General features: G+C 40.5%; 1 long non-coding RNA gene across 1 annotated transcript in view; it reads left to right on the top strand.

The window, feature by feature from the left end:
* The first annotated feature begins 9,929 nt into the window (after window positions 1-9,929).
* Window positions 9,930-23,794, top strand: part of LOC111839292 (uncharacterized) — a 55,461-nt gene continuing 41,596 nt past the window's right edge. Inside the window, exon 1 of the long non-coding RNA XR_002837068.2 lies at window positions 9,930-10,019. This is a non-coding gene — a long non-coding RNA (uncharacterized lncRNA). The remainder of the gene's footprint in view (window positions 10,020-23,794) is intronic.

Raw genomic sequence — 23,794 nt, 5'->3', positions numbered from 1 at the left:
TATTTGCAGCTTAATGAAGGTTTGTGATCAGCTTAAAAGGACCTCATCATAAGGTAAAAGTTCTGTGGCTGCTTACGCTTCATCTTATGGCTTGTGTGGCCAAACAAGCAAATACATGAATGATATTTTTTCCATGTATTTTCCCAGGTTTCATTTAAAGCCTTTCACTAATGCACATGTATGGCCACCTTTTTTCAGGCTAATTCAGTGTTTCATGAGATTATTATCTGCTAGATTCAAGAAAGCCCTGTTAAAAAGTAAATGCAAACAATGAATCATCTTACCGCGTCTGTATGTTTTCTGCTCATTGTTTGTTAAAAATACTGGTAATCATATGATTAGCAGCTACTTAAAGCTGTCCAAACAAACAATGCTGAATGCCCTTTTGAGCATTTCTGCGATTTAGATTCTGTACTACAGATTGTACGCAGTTTCTGGAATCCTTTTATAAATCCTTTTCCTGCTGAACATCTGTCTCCCAAATGATTGTTGATACACGTTCCATATTGTTTTCATTGTCTTATCAACACCACGGTACTCAGAGGTGTCTAGCTTGGTCAGAGCTTAACTGAGGGGGAATAAGTGGCCATTTTCAGGCCAGTCTGGTAGTGAATTACATATCCTAGCAGAAGCTCAAAAAAGCACATAGAACCTACTGATGAGAAGAAGGGAGGTTTTATTCAGTGATGACAGCAGCTTTCTGATAAGGGAAAGAGTACAATCTGAGGATGGAGAACTTGCTAGTTGGGAGTCTCTCCAACCTTTAGGAAAAGTCACATGACCCTACTTCTCAGATGACAGCTGAGATCACTTCACTAGCTAACTTTCTGATCACTACCTGAATAGTGTAAAGATTAAGCACTCAGAACATGTCCATGTACTTCAGTGTGATTTTTTTTTTCTCGTTGTAAATACCGTCCATCCAACCATCCATTTTCCATAATCGCTTATCCAGTGCAGGGTTACAGAGAGCCAGAGAGTTGATCTGGTCATTGCTTGTTTTAGTCAAACACGATACTTTCAAAAACACTTTGTAGTGAGGAAACCAATGATAGAACACTGGAAAACATGTAACCCATTTTCCTTGGATTGTTATGAAATATGCTTATGCTCTGGGGTAGATTATTATAACATGTGTTTTTGGGATATGTAACTCACTTTACAATCCAGAGTTACTGAATACTGAATCAGTGGGAGGGCCACTCAGGGAAAAGTCACCGTATGTCAACTGGCCACATTCCCATGAATTTGGATCCGTTATCTGAGTGAGAATGTCCTAAAAGAAATTAATGATTTACTACTGAATGTGTAATTTGCGAAGGCAAGTTATTATGAACACATTTCAGACAAATAACGTGCTTCAATGAGCTGCAATCAAATTCTTATTATGTATTATGTTATTGCTGGCAGCTTAACATAAACGAGATTGTTGTACAGCCAAGTGCATGGAGAGAAACTGAAGTCATTAAAAAAAAACAATCACATAGGTATATAGTTTAAACCTGTAGTGACAAAATCGGTCAAGCTCATGTCTTTTGTCCAGAATAGGGAATGCCCGTGTGTATTTTTTTTCTGGGCTGTTTTTTTCACTGGTGGCAGTAGAAGGTAAACCACGGTGAAATAAAAAACTCCCATCCAGTAGGAGAAATGCAGGCAGGCATTCCTTCTTGAAATGTTCTGGTTCCCAATATATTTGGTGACAAATCTTGCAGCCAGATGTTTCGCTGCGGCACGAGTTTGCCCGCCGCCGAAGGCACGATCTCGCATGCTGCGGCGGCTGCCCGTGCAACCGGAAAATGGAGACCGTGTCTTGCTTTTATTAGTGGCTGTTATTTATTTGCAGTGCGGATGGGCTTTATCCAACGGGACCCGTGCTGGTCGTAATCCTGCTATATATTTCCAGAGGAGATTCTTGTTAAGCACCTTATGAAGCCAGCTGCCGCTGCCTCCTCCAGAGACTGTTGCTTTCAGACATTTGCTTAAAATTCCAGTTGGTCGATGGCTATAAAACCTGGAACCTTCCATAACTGATCATCCAGTCCTAGGTCGCAGTGACAAACATAGGGCATACCCTGGATAGGATGTCATGTGTGTCCGGGCAAGCTCACACACTGCAGACAATTTACAGGCACTTATTACGTGGGGAGGGGGAACACACACAAAGGACCAGAGGTGAGATTTTAACCCCAAACACTGGAAAAATTAGCCTAGAGTGATCATCACTAAGGCACTATGCTGTACCCTAAAATGACGCTCCCAATTTCAAATGTGTGATCAGCAAAATTATCATAAAATTTAAATAAATATCAATTATCTTATTATACGAATATTAAATTGCTCACATTTATGCAATTGCACATCTAAATGCTTATCTTAATGGGTAAAAACATGCACACCCAAAGTTAACTCATTCTTATTGGAGACGCATAAGGACCACCCTCATTACAACATCTGTACGTGTTTTGTCTCTTGTCACTGGGTAATCAGCTCCGCTGTCTCCCATGTTTCCTTCCTCATGGCAGTGATGCCAAAGGATTGTACTCCAGTGACAGCAGGGGTGTAAACCAATTATTATTATTTTTTTAATTAATGGGCTTGTTGGTTTGCCACAGAGGAGCCTCACAGGCATGCAGATTGTGATTTAGCCGAGCCTGGTGCGTTTTCAGCGTATTAAAAGAAGCGACAAACCGCACTCTCTAAAGAGTTAACCTCTACAATAGATCTCTCCAGCGCATTCTTCATAAATAATGCAGGCAAAAGTTTAGGGCAGAACTTCTTGGCTCTTGGCATGAGCGTGTCTCTGGTGCTCGATGCTTTATATTCCATTCTCCAATTCTCACAGTCTTTTCTTCCTATGCCAGCAAAAGGGATAATTTATTCCAAATGTGGCAGAAACTGGCAGGCTTTAACATGCATTACTGTCCAAGCTGCGCATAAGTCTCAAGATTAGGGAAGGATAGTGACAACTATGGCAACAGGCAATGCCTTAATGTAACGTATATTTCTCTGGCTTAATCACGCAGCCTGCACCTCCTCTTTTCCAAATCTATCTTAAGTGATATATTTTATGTCTTGAAAGCACAGGAAAGTACCGTAAGTACAGACTGCTTTAATTCATCTAACACCAGCTCCTTGTCCAGGCACCACTGGGAAAAGTTAAGTGGGGAGAATTCCCCTACAGCAAGTGGTTTTCTTTGTCTGTTTTTTGAAAATGATTCAGGCATTGAGGTTATGGTTTTAATATACATGTATTTGTAAATACCTCTACGGCCTGCGGGTGCAGAGCCTGTTTTTGTGTTGGTCTGGAGCTGGTGAACGTGGATGGTCAATTTGCAGTCTTGTGACTGTCAAGGGCATTTGACAGATTTGAAGGTGACATCAGTATTAGCTGATGTATAATTTAATTTTGGCATAGCTTATGGTTCCGCCACTTTCTGGTCTGGCACTAAAGCTGTAGGAATTGTTTTGGCATTCCCACTTGGGGCTAACTGAAGAGAAACGCAAGAGCACTTCAGTATTGTTGTTTTTGTTATGCTGACAAAGTTTCCTTGAGTTGAATTTCAAATGATGCCAACCCAGTAAAATACAATAATACGCAAGGTATGTGGTCCATGTTAAGCACATTTCACATCATCCATCCATCTATCCATCCATCCATCCATCCATCTTCTAACTGCTGGTCAGGATTGAAGGGGGTCTGGAACCTACCCCAAGCAGTATAGTTTAGTATAATTAAGATACTACTGGTACTGATCAATGCAAATTTGCTCCTATGCAGAGTAACCCTTTCTTCAAACCCTATGCTGCCTTGGACAGGCTCCAGGCTCTGCACTGAAAAACAGTTATGGAAGATTGATGGATGGATGGATTCATATGTATTTTGGAAAACTTGATGTAAAGTTCCATCCATCCATCCATCCATCCATCACCATCTGCTTGTCTGGGGCCCAGGTCGCGGGGGTAGCAGCTTCAGGAGAGATACCCAGACCTCCTTCTCCCAAGCCACCTCTACCAGCTCCTCGGGGAGGACGCTGAGGTGTTCCCAGGCCAGCCGAGAGATATAATCCCTCCAGCGAGTCCTGGGTCTGCCCTGGGGCCTCCTCCCTGTAGGACATGCATGGAAAACCTCTCCGGGTAGCCGCCCAGGAGGCATCCGCACCAGGTGTCCAAACCACCTCAACTGGCTCCTTTCGACGTGAAGAAGCAGCGGTTCTACTCTGAGACTCTCCCGGATATCCAAACTTCTCACCCTATCCCTAAGGGAGAGCCCAGACACCCTGCAGAGAAACCTCATTTCGGCCGCCTGTATCTGAGATCTCATTCTTTTGGTCACTACCCACAGCTCATGACCATAGGTGAGAGTAGGAACGAAGATGGACCAATAGATCGAGAGCTTTGCTTTCAGGTTCAGTTCTTTTTTGGCCACAATGAACTGGTTCAGCGCCTGCAAAACTGCAGATGCTGCTCCGATCTGTCTGTCCAACTCTTCATCTCTTCAATGTTAATGAAAATATTTTAATGATGGCAAGTCTGGGCTACCGTAATACTTGGAAACCTTTTACCCCTGAAAGAACGATGCAAATAAATCTTCTTTATGGTATTATCTAAATGACTGAATCATTGATTAGCATAATATTGAACCGGCAGCATGGAATGAAATATTAAGAACTGGCATACAATTGGCACTGACTTGCTGCACTCATGCTTCCAAAAACTTCCACAGATTCATATTCATATTTAATTTACAAAAAAGGCTACGTGCATGTATATCATCTTCTCAAAGATCCTTCCCTTCAATTTCTTTCCCATGAATCATTGCAAATTCCATTTTTTTTGGTGAATGCTATTGTACCCTGAAAGTTTGTTTGAGGTCAAGTAATTAATTCTTAAAGATGTGAGATCATTATATGTAGCTGGGTGAACAGGGAATATGAAATACAAGCCAGTATTACCATTACCATTCTGCTTCTTGGGAAATATTCCTGACTGCATTTTTAAGTGCTATTTTGCAATGGGTGAATGAAGCTGTTATGATTTACTTGTTAATTAGTCTGATATTTTAAATCTGTCCAAATAAGAAAGTCTGGCAAAACAGCTGAAATAAATAAACAGTAGAACAAAATGAAAAATTTGGTTTTCTGATTTTTTTGTAACATTTTAGTTATGCAAAATTACAATGGCAAAAAATGTAGATGTCAGCTTGTCTGAGCTTGTGGATGTTCTGTTTTTCTACCGTCTGTTAAAACATTATTGTTGCTGTCTTCTTTTCATTCGTACACCTTGATGTTCTCACCATTTTGGAATTCCTTCAGAAACACACTTTCTTTAATCCCTTTAAGTGGGATGGGACCATGAACTTGGCACGCTATTCTGATATCATAGCACAAAGGAGACTGGTGTGTGTGTGTGGATTAGGTTTATATTACATTGTGGGGACCAAATGTCCCCCACAATGTAATAAGCACCTGTTTTTTTTACATTGATCTGTGAATGCAATCAAAAAACTAAAAATGCCTGGGTAGGAGTTAAAGTCCTCATGCTGGGTGCTGGGATTGGAGTTTTCCCCATAGAAATGAATGGAGAGTCTCCACAAAGATATAATTACAAACCTGTGTGTGTGTGTGTGTGTGTGTGCGTGCGCGGGGGAGGAGGGGGGGGGGGTGTGAGAGGCTGGTGAAAAGGAGGAACAGCACCACATCCAGAACAGATCTGTGAGAAATTCTTGGAGTTGAAGTGACGACACAAAAGGCAGCCCAGACTGGGTGGGTGGAAGAGGAGAGCCTCCCCTGTCCTCTTGGCAGCTGCAAGTTAATTATACAGAGACTATTTCAATGGAAGGATTAGTGCATTCACCAGAAGAAAAGGCAGGGAAGACTGCTTCACTTCTCCTCCTCTCCCAGCGGAATATTCTGTTCTCTGGCCTCCCATTGAATATGCAGAATTTAAATGTTGTGAATCAGGAATCATCTGCAAATCACCTGATAAGCTGTCTGGCGTCCTGGAGACTCTGTCCTTGAAGCCCTCACAATGAAGCAAATGGTTTCTTTAAAGGATTTAGGCTATTTGTTGTTTTGACCAGCAGTGGCTGCTTGGCATTTTCAATGAAGGACAAACTTTCTCTTTAAATCTTTCATTGTGAAGGTTTTTTTTTTTTTGTTGTTCCACCGAAAACTATTTCAGTTTTTGGTGTCCCTATTATGGGTAAATATTTGAATGATTTGGTGTTTTCTTAAACATTTTGTCAGATACTGTTTTGTTGAGACTCTTTAATGGACTTGCTGGGTGGTCACCAACTTGGCACTTGTAGGTATGATCCTTTGCAAACCCCAAGGACACATATCAGGCACAGTTCTGGAAATCTACTTTGTTGGAACGGGCCCAAAAATACAAGGAAGAAAAAAAGTGTGTTAAAAAGCTTTAAAATCCTAAAATAATATCTCCAGGTGTTTGCCGATATTATGATTGTAACTTCACTTTTCAAAGCTGTACCCGACAGCATGTTGTGTGAACATGGTGAATATCAATACCTTTATTAAGTTTATTTACCACTTTACATTTTAATTACCTTTTAGACTTATGGCTATAAAAAAAACTTTGGAAGAGCGATTATCCATTCCTGAAATGAGACTATATCATGATTGCATTAATGACTATAACTAGTTACATACCTTAAAACACTTATTTGCTTTATTTTTTATATGAGCACCTCTTTGGTGCTTGAAAATTCTGGTAGACAAAGGCAAGGAGGGGCACCAAGAAAGGTCAGCCGTCATACAGAAGCCCAAATTCACCCTGAAGCCCCTATTTCCCCCCATTCCAGCTGCTCATTTAGCTTCTCCAGAAGGTCTTTTCCATGCAGTCCACCTGTCTGTCACCACCCCTATTTCACCCTGATAGGCAGAAAATGGAGATGACACCCTTCACCAAAGTAAGACATCATTTCTGAGTTCCATTCCCCTCTTTTGGGCTGATTGCGCACTGCGCTGGGGCTCATTTGCTTCTGCTCACAGTCTGTCCTGCTCACCATGACCCTTTGAGTTTCAATCCACCCATCGCCTTTTTATACATCTGTCTTCATACTGTCTGTATCAGTTCTCCTAACTCTATAATTCTGTGGTCTTCTGCCTTCTGCGTCTGCTTGATAAATTTCTTGATAAGATTAACTTTAAACTATGAAATTACACGGCGAATTACAGAATTCATGTTTAATGCCACAAATATTGTTCCCATATTATTTTTATTTGCTGTGTGTAATGCTGTGGGCACCAAACACCATGACTTGCAGTTTGAATTGCTTGTTCCCCCGATGTCCTGCAGATCTCCCTCGACAGTGCAAAGACATACAGGTACTGTACAGTATGTGAATCTGTATGTTTAAGTTGTGTGACTTCCATGTGTTAGACTGGCCTCTTACCCAGAATGCTCCCTTGCCTTGTTGCCTGTACTTCCTGGGATAGACTCACAACCCCCCTCTCCACCTTATACTGGAAAAGCATTTCAAAAATCTGGATGGATCATACTTTTACTTTTGGTACATGGTCTAATTACACTAGAAGCCCTGGTCTCCTTTATTTTTCCAGCTATATGTATAGTTGTAGGTTCTGTAAGTCACTAATATGTGGTGCTCACATGAAAAATATATCTTCAGCTGTATTACAGTGCTCACAGCCAAATCCCAATTCCCAAAATATCCACCTTGTATAAACAGCACTATGCAAAAGTCAAAGAATAAATTTAAAAGCTATTTATCTGGGTAGTAAGTGTATATTTGCTTAGAAAAATACAGAATAAGAATGTGTTCTAATGGAAACACAACAAAAAGTAACAAAAAGCTTTGACTCCCAAAGTGTCTGTGTAGGTTCTCAGTCGTCCAGAACATGATAATCTGAAGGACTTGAATCAAAGGCAACTGGGTTTTCAATTTCTTGAAGATGTTTCACCTCTCACCCGAAAAGCTTCTTCAGTTCTAAAAGTCTGATGGGAAGTTCCAGGTGTTTATCCTCTACTGGGGTTGTCACCTTGAAAGTTGACACACCTTGCTGATCAACGGGTTGTTAGGGGCACTTGGGGCCAGGTGTGGATCAAGGTGTGGAACCTGAGCCAAGGTGTGAACCATTTACAGGTGGTTCCCAAACATCTCTTGGGGTAGCCCCGCCCAGGGAATTTTCATTTTACAGGGTTGTTTGGGACAATTTATTTATATTCATGAGTGAAGCTATCTGATTGGTCGGTGAACATGCTTCCATCGACATGTGCTACCTGTTTTTTCAGAGTGGTTTGAAAAGTCATTAATATTCACGATAGAATCTGATTGGCCAATAAACATTGTCTAAGGCATTCACAGGCCAATCTGGTAGCGCTTCTCTCATGAATATGAATGAGTTTTCCCAAACCACCCTGTAAAACGAAATTTAGCCCCCAGCCATGCCATTTATTCATTAAATTTCACCACCAGCTCACTTAATTAACTTAGTTAAATAATTTGATGAGACCAATAATTTGATCAGTCAAATATGATATGCTAGTGGTCGATTCGAGTTTGAATCTCAGGGCTTTCGACAAACACACAGAGTAACGGGCCTACTTGACGCTCATTCAATTAAAATGTGGATCTGATTGTCTGCTGCTGTTTCATGTCAGTGGTATGTCAGCGTACCGAGTCTGTCAAAGATTATTCAGACAGATATATAGTAGAATGCCCCTGCAGGTTTGATGTATGGCCGCAACCAAAAATTCGTCTGCAGAATCTGCTGAACAATAACAGAGCTCCTTGGATTTATGTGGCAGCAGTATTGCATTTTTGATGATAAGTTTATCTGTGTAAAATCTAAGCGCAATTCCCCCGGCTCACTCCTTTCAGTATTTGCTGTCTTACCTCATTCATGTGTCTCATTTTGCTTTCACAGTCAGTCAGTCTGTCTGCTGCTGAACTGCAAGAATGTGGATTTCACCCAATTTTAACTGTGCATGCTAGGGATGGTAAGATTTATCGATATGCATTGGTGCACCAGCATAAGCGTTCACAATGCGGCTGTCCCAATAAAAAAAGTGTGCATGGGATACAATTTGGGATGACCTTGTGATGCATCATTTGTAACATATTTGCATTGGCAAAATTGATTCACTGAAATAGCGAGTTAAATCATTTTGCTTCATTGATTTTGTATTACTCATTTAGGGAGCAATGGGCATTACTCATGTTTTTGGGGGTGTTTATGCTTCTAGAGCATAGGAGAGCAAGGCTTTTTTTGCATATCTTATTGTATTTGTAAACTGCTGTGTGCAAAAGCCAGTTTTCTGTGTCTGTGTTTGGGAAGCTAAAATATGGCTCCTGGGTCATCTGACTTTTAGGGGAATAAAATTGAGCCATTTGTTTGTTTAAATGTTGAAGAATATTTGGTAATGAGCTGGGTGGAAGTTTATTTGGTTCATTTAAAAGATTTTGATAAAATGTAATATGTTTAGGGCCTTCCTCTGTTTGCTATAGGAAAGTTAAGCCAGTAGCAGGTTAATATAACTTGTTATAATTGTGTTGTATTTGCCCATCTTTCAAGTACACTGAAAAGTTTAATTTGTGATTATATGTGTGTGTGTATTAGAAGGGCTTTACTGCTATCTATCTGTCTAGATTGTTCTGCTATGAGTTGCCTAATTTAGGAGATATCGGCCGTAGAAATATCGGCCTTCTCTCGAGTATAACGAGAGTTACTGGCATTGTTAAAGCGCCAGAAATATATATCTGAAAAATGAAACAGCAATGTCTCTTAACAGAAATCATGATTCAGTCATTGACCATAATTCCCATATTTTATAGTGAGCAGTTTACTGTAGGAACTATTTTCTTGTACCGAAAACCACAAACCAATCGTATCACTGTGCGGAAGATACGATCGCGAGCACCACGGCGATATTTTCTGCGTACTGAAACAATTGTTTTGTAGTGTTCCGCAGAAGAAGACAGGTCCTACATTACACTGCTCGCTATAAAATATGTGGATTATGTTGAGTAACGATTTCTGGTAAGAGAAATTGCTGTTGAATGTTTTAAATATATATATATATTTATATTTTGTTATTTTTAATAATCACAGAAAGAATACCATTCATTCCCATTATGTTCGAGAAAAGCCTGACATTTCTGCGGCCTATGATCTACAAAACTAGGCAACTTCCAGCAGAACAACGTAGATTTAGAGATTGTACTAAATCTGCTCTAAAACATATCTTTTATCAGTTTTGGGGTGAATTGCCTCTATAAGCACAACACAAGTTCAAACATTAGGCATAAAGATGCTAACGTGATTTTTTTTAATGTAATCTTTACGTTATGAATTATCATGTGCACAAGTCAAATTTGTACTGGCGTGGCTTTATTTGAAAGATCTGTGGGAACCCAGCACAGTTTGTTACCCTTAGGTAAATGTATGTATCTGTAGGCATGAAATAATATTACCATTATCGCCTCAATATTTAACTGTATCGTTTCTGGTTTAACGAGTTGTCAATTCAGTTAAATGCAGTTTATTGTTTTTATGACGGCAAAAAAAGAGAAACTTTAGAAGTCAGCAACCTACTCTGGGTGTAGTGGCAGTATTCAAAAGCATCAGTAAATCAGCACAACTGTCCAGGTCCCTGTCCTGCCCGCTTCTGTATCGCAGTTCCCCGATTTGGGTAAGTGGTGCCACTGGCCATTTCGTTTAGTGTTAGTTCCTTATGTGTTATATTAGTTTTGCTAACTGCTGCATGGCTTATTGGCCTGAGCTGGTGGCTGTGTTACTTAGAACTGACCTTTCTGTTGTGGGTTTGAAACTGACATTTATGTTTCTTTATTTATCTGTATATTCTTTGTTAATTATGTATTCCTGGCATTTTCCATTTGCAGTATTGTTCAGTTACACTTGGTATCTAAACTTCTCATGTTTATTCTTTTGATCTTTTGATTGTTCCTAGTACTTGTCACTGCCCACACCTGTCTCTGGTTTATCCTCATCATGTCTGTATTGAAGTGGCTGCCTGTGCTTTAGTCTTCAGTTGGTCATTGTAGTTATTCCAGTGTAGTTGTTTCTGTGTTGCTCCCTGCTTTAGATTGTTTTCTACCAACCTGCTTGTGTTTTAGACCCTTTGTGGTTCCTATTGTTTCTTGGTTTTTGTTTTTACCAAAAAATGAAGTCCCTTGGTTGTTTGAACCGCAATGTGGATTTGTTCCTTTGTCCTCCCGTCATGCCTGTTTGCAACAACATGTGCCATTTAATTTTGTATTGAATTTTTCACCTGTCTTTGTGGATAACAGCCTTGTAAGGCAGAATGCCCTGTAACCATAATGCATTATATGCATTATAACACAATCTTTCCCACTACCCATGCAACAGATATAAGTATATATATATAATAGAGAGAGAGAGAGAGAGAGAGATAGATAGATACAGATGTGTGTGTGTATTTATACACACACAGTATATATTAGGTTTGGGAGATTTGTGGGAAAACTTTAATATGCCGCCAGGTCTCTGTGGTGATTGCTGTTCCTGAGAGCTGCTTACGGGAAACTTGTCCCCGAGGAGCTCTCTGGTTTCCGCTGAATGAAGAGGTGCCATATTCACAGCAATTAGGGAGCCTAACCTCATGCACATCATGTGCACGCAAGCCCAGTCTATCACAATACAACAGAGGGGAGATCATAGTTTGGGTTGGGCCCCTAAAAAAAAAACAAAAAAAGACAGAAACTGCCTCATGACATGTGTGCAAGAAACGGTCCTCTGCAGCCAGCATTCACAGATGACATAGTGTGAGGCAGTGGCACTTGTCAGTTTGCTTGGAAACCTTTCACCAGCTTGGTTTGCTGCAAATTTGTTTGTGATGGGCTACTGTCACGGTGAATCCTGCTGAAATACTTCAGTGTTGGCCTGTGATAAGAATGCTTGACTTAAGTTGGCTGTGTGCTTCAGTCAAAATCGATGGAATTGACGTCGTTTTGGCAATTCAATGTTGTGTAACACGTAGTCACCATTGTGATCAGCGTTTCGGCGCACCGCCTGTGCAGGGTCCCGGAGGTGAGATTTTTCATTTGTTCTAATCCCACCTACTGAGTGCATTTGGCTGCCATAAATGTGATGCCACAAGGTTGGTCAGCAAGATTAATTGTATGGTTACTGACATGCTTTGCACTGCACTGCACTGCACTTTAAATCTTGTAAATTAATATATGTATTTGTGTATTTATGTTAATTGTGAGCGTCATAACTATGGAATGCATGGTGTGGAATGCATGTGTTTCGTTAGCAGGTAACTGTGGGTTTTGTTTACCTTGTTAACTTCCCTGTCTGTGGTTCTGTTAGTATTAAAACAATAGTGGCTGTTAGTTAAGAGAGCAACTTCTATTTTAAAAGAGCCGTCATCCCCTCTTAAAACGACTCATGTACTCGCCACTATGCGTTTTGCGCCCCCTAGGGTTGTAACATGACATGGAACAAACAAGGTGCATCAGATAGTTGGGGTCAACATGTTCCATTTCATTTTGTGCAGATGTCATTTGTAGTATAACACCTGCTTAAAGTGAACATCAACGGTAAACTTTTCAAGATAACATACATTTCATTGATTGCAGGAGGCAGTTCTTGATAGAGATTGGTCAGGATGTAGGTGCTGTGAATTAAACCTGGCATCTCATACATGTAAAACACGTGCGCTCCCTCTGAGCTACATGCCCATTTGTGCTTTTGGTCGTGAAATCACTAGAAGCCAGCTGTGCATCTGAACTAACCTCTTACCAAAGGCAATGAGATCCAATGAAGTACTGAAAGATATAATTACATAAGAAATTTACAAATGAGAGGAGGCCATTCAGCCCATGAAGCTCGTTCGGGGAGAACTCAACTAATAGCTCAGAGTTGTAAAATCTTATCTAGCACTGATTTAAATGAACCCAGGGTTTTAGCTTGCATTACACTAACATGAGGACTATTCCATACTTGAACTACATGCTGTGTAAAGAAGGGCTTTCTCAAATCCATTTTTAAATGTTTTCCTGCTAATTTCCACCTATTGTTATCGTGTATTCAATTACAGGGTCTTGGCGATGCACAGGACACAAGGCAATTGAACAGCCTAGATAGCCTGCCAGTCCTTCACAGGGCGCACCCACCCAAAGGAGGAAACCAGAATACCCAAAGGAGTATCACACATTAAAGGAGAGAATATACATGTTTGGCTGTAAAAAATGGCGTTTCAGTCTGTATTTGTGCATATTTAAAGGTGTGAAATTGTATCAGATAAAGTTACTCTTAAATGACTGCAGTAATGTGTTGCACAGAAATTAAATTACCTTGATATTTAAATAATTAATTTGTTAAAACTGAAGATGTAATTTCTGATCTTTGGTGCAACAACAGTTCCTTTCCTAGGGCTACAAGCTAATACTTGTTGATCATGAGTTAAATTAAAGAGGATATTGCATTAAATGTGGTCAGTTCACACCAACACGCTGATTCTTCCACCCTTTCTATTCCTGTGCAATAATTTACAACATACCCACCAACTCACTCAGGTTTTAGGCTGTGAATCTCAACTGTATTCCCATGGCTGCCAATTCCAATAAGACCTTTCTGAATTGTAAAATGTTTGGCATTGGCAGTGAGAACATAGTGAGCGCTTAGTTTAGAGATGCATAGCGTCGCACTGTGTTCTGCGAATGCATAAAATATATATATCCGTGTCATCATAAGTAACGTTGGGTAAGAACTCAAAGAGCACAGCAGATCAATGCATGATCCAAGCTTATGCTGCCTGACACAGGAAATATTCTGCACTATAAACCGGAAACACATGAATATGAAATCATTGATAATTTATTCACAGCCAAATTCTTTGGGCAGAAATTGCACTTCGAAATAGCAACCAGCCATCAAATAAAAGAGGCATGTGGAGTTTTTTTTCTTTCTTTAACATGCGCTGCAAGGGCAAATACTATCCATCAGTTTTATGAGGGCTCTGAGCTAGTTGCCATGGTGATGATAGTATTTTTTTTTATTTCCTGCATCCTTCTTTACAGCAGTAGATGGTGTGGAAACGTCTGTCCCTCAGATCTTTTAATCATGCTATTTCTATTGATATATCTTCTCCGCAGAATGTGTAATGGTATGTAAACCATGCTTGTATGTGGGTTCTGACTGAAGTCACGGTAATCATTGATGACAACTCTGCAGATGTAACGGCTAGGCCCATATAATTGCTGACAGTTCTGAGAGGCTTGTTGCTTGCAGTGCTGCTAAGCCTGTAGGCAAAATTGAACCTAATTGGAGCAAATATCTTTAGGCCTGTCAATCAAAGACTAATATCAGATTAGTAGAATCAGAACAGGACATCATCTCTTAGTTTTAAAAGGTGATCATTTAAAAAATAGACATATGAAACTGAAATTGCATTTGACATATTGACTCAGATAAGGGCAACTAACCAGCTAAATACTGGAACATGGTGCCAGTATCTCATCATCCCCCATATTCTGTCCGCTTATGATGTACTGGTTCTTGGGAGGTTCTTTGCGATGTTTGGCGGGGGGTGGGTGGGGGGTTGGTGCGGGCTGAAGTCTCTTCAATGAATACCCAGGACAGATGCTCATGCTAGTATTTATTTTAAACAATATGCAGATTATTTTGGGTGACAACTTCTCAGTGTTAAATGTGGAAAAAACGAAAATCTCTGATTTATGTTTGCCTTTAACGAATGTTAATTGGCTTTAATTCCACCCTGAAATGTTACAAAACCTCTGGATTCTCCGAGAGAGAATCCACCATGACTGATTCTGCATTCTGTTGCCAGCCTCCCATATCCCATCCTGAAATCTCCCATTGTGCAAACCAGTGAGCAGGACCTTATTTTCCTCAAACGCATAAAAAACAGACTTTATGATCGGGCTAGGTACCCCCCCCCCCCTTCCCATTTCCCTCAGTCGATTCTTTTCGGGCTCTGCCAGCAGCTGGAAACCAGATCCCTCTTGGTCTCCATTACTCAGAGCTGTAATGAGCCATGCAGAGAAGCTTGGCGGGAGTGGGAATGGAATCGACGCGTCTCTGAGCCGCGAACGCCCATGATAAAACACGCCGGCATCACGACGCACTTGCTCACTGGCTGCGCTCGCGTTCGACGGCCGCATTTCCTCGCACCCACGTACACCGGGCTCTGATTGGCTTCCGGATACCTCGTCCCTATTTCCGACTGACGTGCTCGCAGGCTACGCTCGCTGCGTTCATGGATCTGAAAATGAAACCAAACATTACATGTTTATAGGGATCTTTAAGGGAACATTTTAGGTTCTTCTGAAGCCATTTTCAGGCATCCCGTGTCATCACTTTTTCTGTGTGTTTTTAAATAGTCTGATATCTCAGGTACCTTTCATTTTCGATGTTTCTGGGCCGGGCTTGTGTGATTGTTTTCCTTTTGTGTCTCCCACAGCAATAGATAGGATGTTGTCAAAAAGGTGCACATTAAATTCCTTGTGACATCCTGTCACTGCAAAAAGAAAACATGATACCTTGTTAAAATAATGTTAGACAAATGATCACAGCATAGAGGCACCCTAAAAATAGAAGCAGAACAAGTATATCTTATGGGTTTCTGCCTTTTCTTTTTTTCTTTGTATTACATTTTTCATTTTATTGTAATAGTTGGTAAGATAATTTCCACAGTATTCCATTCTGTAGCCTTTGGAATTTTCATATTTAATGTTCTCACAGCTAATTAAAATTTGACATTTATACTGTACAGATCCAAAGCTTTTTACACCTGAAATTAATGACCCCTCTGTGTGGGAAAAAATAATAAAGCATTTCTAATGTACTGGTAATATATTGAAATGGGATAATTAATTTAGGGTGGGATAACCTTATCCAGTCTCAAGTGCGTGTGAAAACGTCTTTTAATTGTGTAGCACTGAAAAATGATAGGATTGGGAATCCAGATGGTGTTTCCAGGCCTCCACACTTTCAGCAGTTTTTGGAGGGGGCTGGGGGGGCAGGTATCTGTGTCTGTGCTTCCAGGAAGATAAGAAACTTCTGCTGCGGCCTTACCGGAGGGCCCCCGTCATGGTGGGCCAAGCGCCACTCAGCCTCTCTCTTACTCCTGCCTTTTTTAATAAAGCTGCGCCACGCAAGTTTTCTCCAAGAAATATGTTCTGTTAACTCCCAACGGACTAGTAATATGACCAAACGGCGTACTGGTTTTGTGTGAGCGCGTGCATATTCACAGACATACTTTTAATTTCCCAGAATCTTATAATGGCATAATTTCCTATTGTTGTACATTATTGCAAGTGACAACTATCTGTATGTTTTTGAAAAGTTAAAAAGCAGTCTTGGATTTTCCCCATTGACTTTCAGTTGATTATTTAATCCACCTCAGAACTGAAAGGGACCATTTTCTGTTTTGGGTTTTTTCATCTCTACCAATAGAACAGCTCTGAGTCCCAGACACAGTGACTTATTGCAAACATTACATATCTTGAGGAAAGAAGTTCAGGTTGCTAGTGGTTTTCCTTTATTTCATTTAGAGCAAAACTGCAGTGGGGGGCGGGGGGGGGACTCATGTGCTGCCAACATCTGGTCTCTGTCAGTGTCAGAGTTCCTTTCCATTGCTCTGCTGCTGGACCGCGCTGTCAGGGACTGGATAGAAAGCAGATTTGCCGTGATTAATTAAAGGTGTTGCTTGAATAAGGGGCCCTCTTTTCCAGAAGGTTCCCAGGGCAGATATTTAGAAAGACTTTTTGTGTCAAATGGGGACTGAACTCCCAATGTGCATTTCAGGATGAGGCAACACTGAAAGCGTCCCGTCGGGGACACACCCACTGATCCCAGGCCAGCTGAGCTTGTGCTCTCTTCTGTCGTAGCGGTAAATCTACTTTCCCATGTCTGGCCTGAACCCAATGCTAACCTCTCTGCTTGATGTTGATCTATGAAAAGTCTGCTTTCACAGGTATATAATAGCCTACAAGGTGGTATTCCAAGAGGGGCTGTTTATCCAATTGATGTTTATCCTTCTCATGGATAAAAATGTCTGTATAAGACGATCTGTTATCACCTGGCTTTACACACCATTCTAAGAGTTAGTTATCTTTTTTGCAACATCGTAGAAGAATGCAGAATTTTAAAATGTTTTGTGAAAATGTACATTTCATTGCCTTTAATCATTTGATCAGTGTCACTCGTTAGCTTGGCTTTAATGCCACCAGTAAAACTGAAGCAGGCACTATATGTACAGCAAGTATTTTCAATCCAGGTTTATTCCCCAGCTTTTTGAGGTGTATTTTTGTTCATTTGTAACATACCAAAACCCCAGAATTAATTATAGTTCTGTAATATTTAAGCAGTACTATAGAAAATCTGTTATAAATGAAAAGTTGCTGGTTCAGATCTCGTGACTGGCAGTGTGATGTCAACATTGGGCCCTTAACCTCACTCATGTATATCTCTGCACAAAACATTTGCTGAAAAGATGCAAGGACTCCTGCAACAGTAAGAAATGTAACTAATGGTGTTATAGAATAAACAGGTGATTCTGAAGTTAAGTTTTTGTCCTTAGACATACGCCTTAAAGTGAGAGTTGTGTATCCCGGAGACACCCATTTAGGATTTAGAGTGAGGTCACTTCAAGATGAAAGATTAACTTTATTATGTGTTTCGAAGACAGTGCCTCTGTTTTTTGCATTTTGTATTGTTTAACTTTATATAGTGAAAATTTCAATGCTTTAAAAAGGTGTTTATGCGCCTTTTGACCAGCATACTAATTATCTATCTATGGCAATAGCCAACATTGTACAAGAAGGTTTGCCTAAGCTGCTTTATTCTGACACACTAGAAGCCACCTCCACAGGCATTCAGATACCTCACATACCTTCAGATACCTTTTCCCTTCCACTGCATCTTTCCACTTCTTCCTAATTTAATCATCTTGACATGGATTTTTTTTTTGTTTCTTCATAAACACAGTTAGGTACCAGGGGGCATTGGCTTTGCAAAGAGTACATTTTTTTTTTTTTCTGGAGGGAAGATGTAGCGGAACTAAAGTCTCACAGAAGCATTCTGTTTAGTTTTTATTTAGAGCAGGCAATTCAGAAGATCAAATGTGCCCTTAGCAGAATAATGAAGGATGAGTACTGTTCCCTGTGCTACCTGGTTGGGGTGAAGCCCTATCCCCCGCAACCTTTACTAGATAAACAGTTGGATGGATGGATGCAGACGTCTTAAAAATTTTAGTGAGAACAGAAGCATACTAACTGAGAGAATGAAAAAGAAATGATTATCAATCAACAGTAATATGGACATTCATTTCTGTTTTGATAATATTTGATTTATGTAATTTGACATGTTATTAAAGAAGCATTTCATAACCAGTTAACTCAAATAGTTATTTGTACATTTATTGTTGAAATACAGCAAAGGACAGTTCCATGGCCCTATCCCCATGGTTATTGATAATTCCATAAAATCATTCAATTTAAGAAGCTTAATACTTACAATGTGAAGAGCCTAACTTTGTTTTAAGCCCGTCTAGAGGCTTTCTGCAACAACGAGCAATTTTCATGTCAGTTAAACAATGTAAACCCCAAATCGCTTCCCTAGAATTTAAGAACAACCATCTTAAAGATGGATGGCCAGTTATATTCAGAGCAACCCAAACCCCTTAATAATATTTTTTGCTTGTCTATCCAAGCATTAACAGTGTTGGTTAATACTTCTTTGCGATGTGATAAATTTAAAATAGCTTTATAAACTGGTCTTAATCCTCCACACTGAGATATCTGTATTTTGTTCTATGTCAATATACTCTGTGAAGAGTGATGTAACAGGAGAAAGTAATTTGTCTTTGCACAGATAAGAAACATCTTGCACAAACCTGGAATACGTATGGAACTGGTTTTGTTGCTGGTTCACCGCGTAGTGGGAGATGGTTTGTCTTTAGTATTTGCTTTTTGTGCTTTGTGTTACTTTAATTCTATCTTTTATATGAAGGATAACTACCGTTAAAAACATGTCATATTAAGTGTATATCGTCGTAGCACTGCTGCCTCTCAACTCCAGGCGGGGCTTTAGAATACTGCCCCGACTCTCTTGGGAGGTTACATTCTCTCTCCATGCTGTGTCGGTTTCCTATTTTCTCTGATTTACTCTTGTGGTCCAAATACCTACAGTTATGTCGATTGTCATGAAATTCACCAGTAGTGCGTGTGTGCGTGTGCGTGCGCGTGTGTGTGTGTGTGTGTGCCTTGCAATGGACTGATATCCTGTCCAGGGTGTTCTTCCCTGTGCCCTCCGCAGCCTGGGATAGGGTCCAGGCCACCATAATCTTGTACTAGATAAGTGCTTCAATGTGGCAAGTATTGTTGTACAGCAGTTCATGTCTTAAATTTGAATATTTAAAAACAAAAAGCATGAACATGTGGCACAACTTGCAGGCCTTTAAGAAAACACACACACACATGTATGTATTTATGTACACATATGTATTTATGTACACGTATGTATGCACTTTTTGTCAGGGCTGGACTGAGATTCAAATTTGGCCCTGGATTTTGGCAACCCCCAGAATGAAGTTTGCCGGTGCACAAACCCATTGGCTCACTGGGAAAATGCCAGTATACCAGGTGGTCAGTGCAGGCCTGGTCCTTGCTTATTATGTTGATCTTCTGGAAACTCCTGCCTCGGTCACTTAGCACTTCTACACCGCTTTAACTGCTTAGTGTCCTGAAATTGAGTCTAAATGAACCATGACAAAACAGAAACAGAAGCTCCATTTTGTGTACATTCTACCAGCCCAGCCAACATGCAAGGATTCACTGTACTGATGTTAGGGGCACTATGGTAGTGCAGTGGTTAGCGTGATGAGTCATGTGATTGTGGGGTCCCCCCCAGGTTCTCTGGTTTCCCCCCACAGTCCAAAAACATGCTGTGGCGAATTAGAGTTGCCAACTTGTTTGTAGGTGCAATTGCATGTGTGAATGATATGTGTGCCTTCAGAGATAGACCCACACGACTATGTACAGGACAAATGGGTATGAAGAATGAATAAATGATTTACTGATGATACTCCTTTTTGTCACATTACTGTATGGATTCACTAAGTTATCATTTCACAGGTATGTAAAATCATGTTTTGCTATGATTTGTATCTATTTGGACTTGGTGAATTTGGGCTCTAAATTGAATACAGTGGTAACTGCAGCGGCATTAAGGTGCATTACGCTGCTATGTTCTATCATAATTCATAAAAGAAAACATATAAACTGAATGCTTTAGTCCATCCATCTGTCCATCCATCCATCCATAACTAATCTTGTACAGGGCTACAGTGATTTAATTCACTATTATATAAATAACTAGATCTAAAAATGAGTAAAACTCCAGTAACTGCTGTTGAAAAATTGTTTGCTAATCAGTTACTTTTCTCTTATGCATGCCCAAGATGAGAAAGGCATGAATTTGACTATTGACTCAGGGAAAACATTTTTCCATGGCAAATATCTAACCTAAGGCAGTACAGTGTCTCTAATATGATACCATAATCAAATATTAATAATAAGGATAAGCTTAAATCACTATTACTGCTAATTAAACATAAATGATGAATGTCCAAAACGGCTGTGTAATCACACAAAGAGATTGTTGCAGCATCATTTTGTGTTTCGCTGTTACTGCGATTTCACCAGAATGATGTGTGACTCAGCACCTGCCAGGCCTCTGCAGCTGTGGCAGTCGCTGCCCTGATGTCGTATTGGAAGTATAAACCATCACAATGGCTGAAATGCTCTCTGTGCCCTTGGCATTCACTAACCAAGCAGCTTCCTTTGGTTAGGCTTACTGGAAAAACACCCACAACTGTATATACAAATGTCTTTCCCGTGAGGCGTTTTATCATCATGATCTTCACCACCCTCTCGTGTGCAAGGATGTGTTATTTAGTACAAACACAGATTGCCAGGAAACTTGAATGACTGTTGTACAGCTAGTCTGGCTCATTATTCTTGGTGGTTGGATTATTCAGACTTGAAGCATTCAGGTAGCATGAAGTGATGTGTGAAACAATATTTTTAAGGTGTTTTTTTATGTTAAAGGATTCTAAGTCCGCCCTGTGGTGTGTTGGCGACTGCCCAGGGTTGGTTCCTGCCTGCGCCCGTTGTTCCCGGGATAGGCTGCGGTCCCTCCCGCGACCCCAGTTGGGATTAAGCGGTTAAGGTGATGGATGGATGGATTCTAAGTCTGAGGCTATGGTACACCTGCTGTAAAGAGAGGGTTGCTCACCTGAGGTGAGAGCTGAGCAGTACCGGTCCTAGCTCATGCGGTGGCCTAGGTGACAATCAGTGTCGGTGACCCCCATTTGAGGCAAAGTGAAATTGGCTGGCAAGTTGGCACCACCTTAAGAGTTGGCACCACCTTAAGAGTTGGCACCTTAGGCGGCCACCAGTGTCACCTAAAGGATTGACCAGCAGATGAGGTGAGCATCTTCTCCTCATGATGGGAATGGGGGAAATGGGAAAATGATGGGAAAAAGGATTATGAGATTGACAAGCAGGTCAGGTCAGTGTTCTGTGGCAGCTGTATTAGTCTGTGATGGTGACCTACGGCAGGCTACTGGTGGATTTACATCCATCTCATCAGCCAGTTCTCAGTCATGATTTGTTGGTATAATATCTGAAATATTGAGGTTATAAATACAACATAACTCTTTGTGACAGGGTGAGGTGCAGGCCAGGAGAGCCTGGAGTAGAGCTGCTGCTCTTTAAAATTGAGAAGAGCCGGTGGAGGTGGTTTGGGCGTCTTATAAGGATGCCCCATGGCTCATCTTAAAGCTATTCTGGGTACTTCCCACTGGGAGGAGGCCATGGGGCAGACGGAGGACATGCTGGAGGGGCATATTTTCCAGACGGCTTCGGAGAGTGCACTGGAATCCCCTTTGCAGGAGATGGAGTCCTTGGCTGAGAAAAGGCAAGCGTGGGCTGACCTTCTTGGCTTGCAGCCACCTTCTTCACCAGGATGAGCGCTTTGAAAGTAGATGGATGTGTGTACATGGTGTTATAACTGGCGATGTTAGGTTCCAGTCGTGGGAAGGGCTGAGTAGGTGTCTATAGTAAGTAGTGCTGGGCGATAAAACGATCTCGATTTTTATCGATAAAAAATGAGGACGATCACGATGATACACACAGACTATAAAACTCGAACAACCAAGTTTGCTCCGTTTTAGAGAATGCGCTGAGACAGACAACTCGATGGCCTATCCAGCAGAGGTTTACTGAAGGCCAGCACGACAGCCAATCACCGACGACGTTGTAATTTTCCCCATCCTTCCTTAAAGAAGCAATGGGTGCGTTCGACTTGGGCTTAGGTCTGTCTGCAGCTGACGCGACGTGGAACGCGATCTGCCAGCGGCTGCAGGGCTGGAGTATAAACTGACTGCAGCCAAGTCGGACAACTTCTACTCCTCGTAGTCTGCGACACCTGACTGCAATGGCAGCACTGCCAGAAGGGTGTAGATAAATCTATACAAATATCACCTGCATGCACGTTACTTCTTTTACAATAACCAACTCCTGATACAAACTGTTTGCAGTGAATAAAACTATTGTGTATAGTGGCTCTGTGTAAAAGATAGCTGCCAGCAAAAAGATACATGTATTTCAAGGATTCAAAGTTATTAATGTACAGAGTACAATGCAATCCTTACTTGAATGCCTTCTTCACAGACTGGACGATTAAACAAATAAAGCAGCGCAACATTACAGTAACTAACAATTAAAAAACCACTAAATTACGTGTACTGTTAGAGCATTTATGTAATTTATTTAAACTTTATTTTACCAGGTAAATGAACTGAAAACCAGTCCTCACTACTTTATGTGCTTTTCGGGAGAAATAGCAGATAACGCATTGGAACTTACTGGGATACAAACGTCACGCGTGTGACTAAAATCTTCAGCCAGTAAGGCAAAGTTGTGTCGTCACAGAGGCGGTTCCAGGTTGTGCTGCACGATCTGTCTCAAGTCGTCTTGCTCTCGCGAGGATTTTGTACCATGTGACATGGTGACGCTTGGTGACGTTTTGCAGCGCCGGACAAAAAAGTCTAACCATGATTTGGCATTTTTATGAATAAGTGTTTTTTTGTTTGGTTTAGATACTTTTCTACCTCAGAATTTTAAAAAGTTTTTAAGAGACCAAGAATAGAGGAAGATACTTGTTGCAGTCAGTTCTGTCCTGCTTTATTTTATGTTTGCCCTTTAACTTATTTGCAATATTATACAGTTTTGCACATTGTTACATTATTATATGGTTTTGTTCATTTCAGCTATATTTCTTTGAATACTTGAAAATCAATAACCTTTTATAATTTTAAGGGAATTTTGTATGTAAAAATTTGGGAAATAAGTATGTTTGTTTACTAATATTGTTTATTTCAGTGTATTCATTCTATTTGTCAGAATAGGGTTATTTTTATTATTATTTTGATTATTACATTATTACATGGAACAGCATTGTGAAACTATAATACTGATAATTATCGATATTGGTCAATACAGGAAAAAATATCGTGATAATTTTTTTTGCCATATCGCCCAGCTCTAATAGTAACACTGTAATTTCCTCCCGCTCTATACTCTCATTTGTACAGCTGGTGTTACAAGGCAAAAACAGGCATAATGCCTTGATGTATGGGTTCTTCCTTAGCTAAATCTGGGGGTACATTAAATTATTATTGCATTTTTCTCTGGACTGACTGAGAAACAAATTATCAGTATTGTATTTGAAAGTATTTG

The sequence above is a fragment of the Paramormyrops kingsleyae genome, chromosome 2 (genome assembly GCF_048594095.1).
Source record: "Paramormyrops kingsleyae isolate MSU_618 chromosome 2, PKINGS_0.4, whole genome shotgun sequence".
Taxonomy (NCBI): Eukaryota; Metazoa; Chordata; class Actinopteri; order Osteoglossiformes; family Mormyridae; genus Paramormyrops; species Paramormyrops kingsleyae.
Note: the sequence above shows the minus strand (reverse complement) of the source record. Positions and strands in the feature narration are given on the sequence as shown.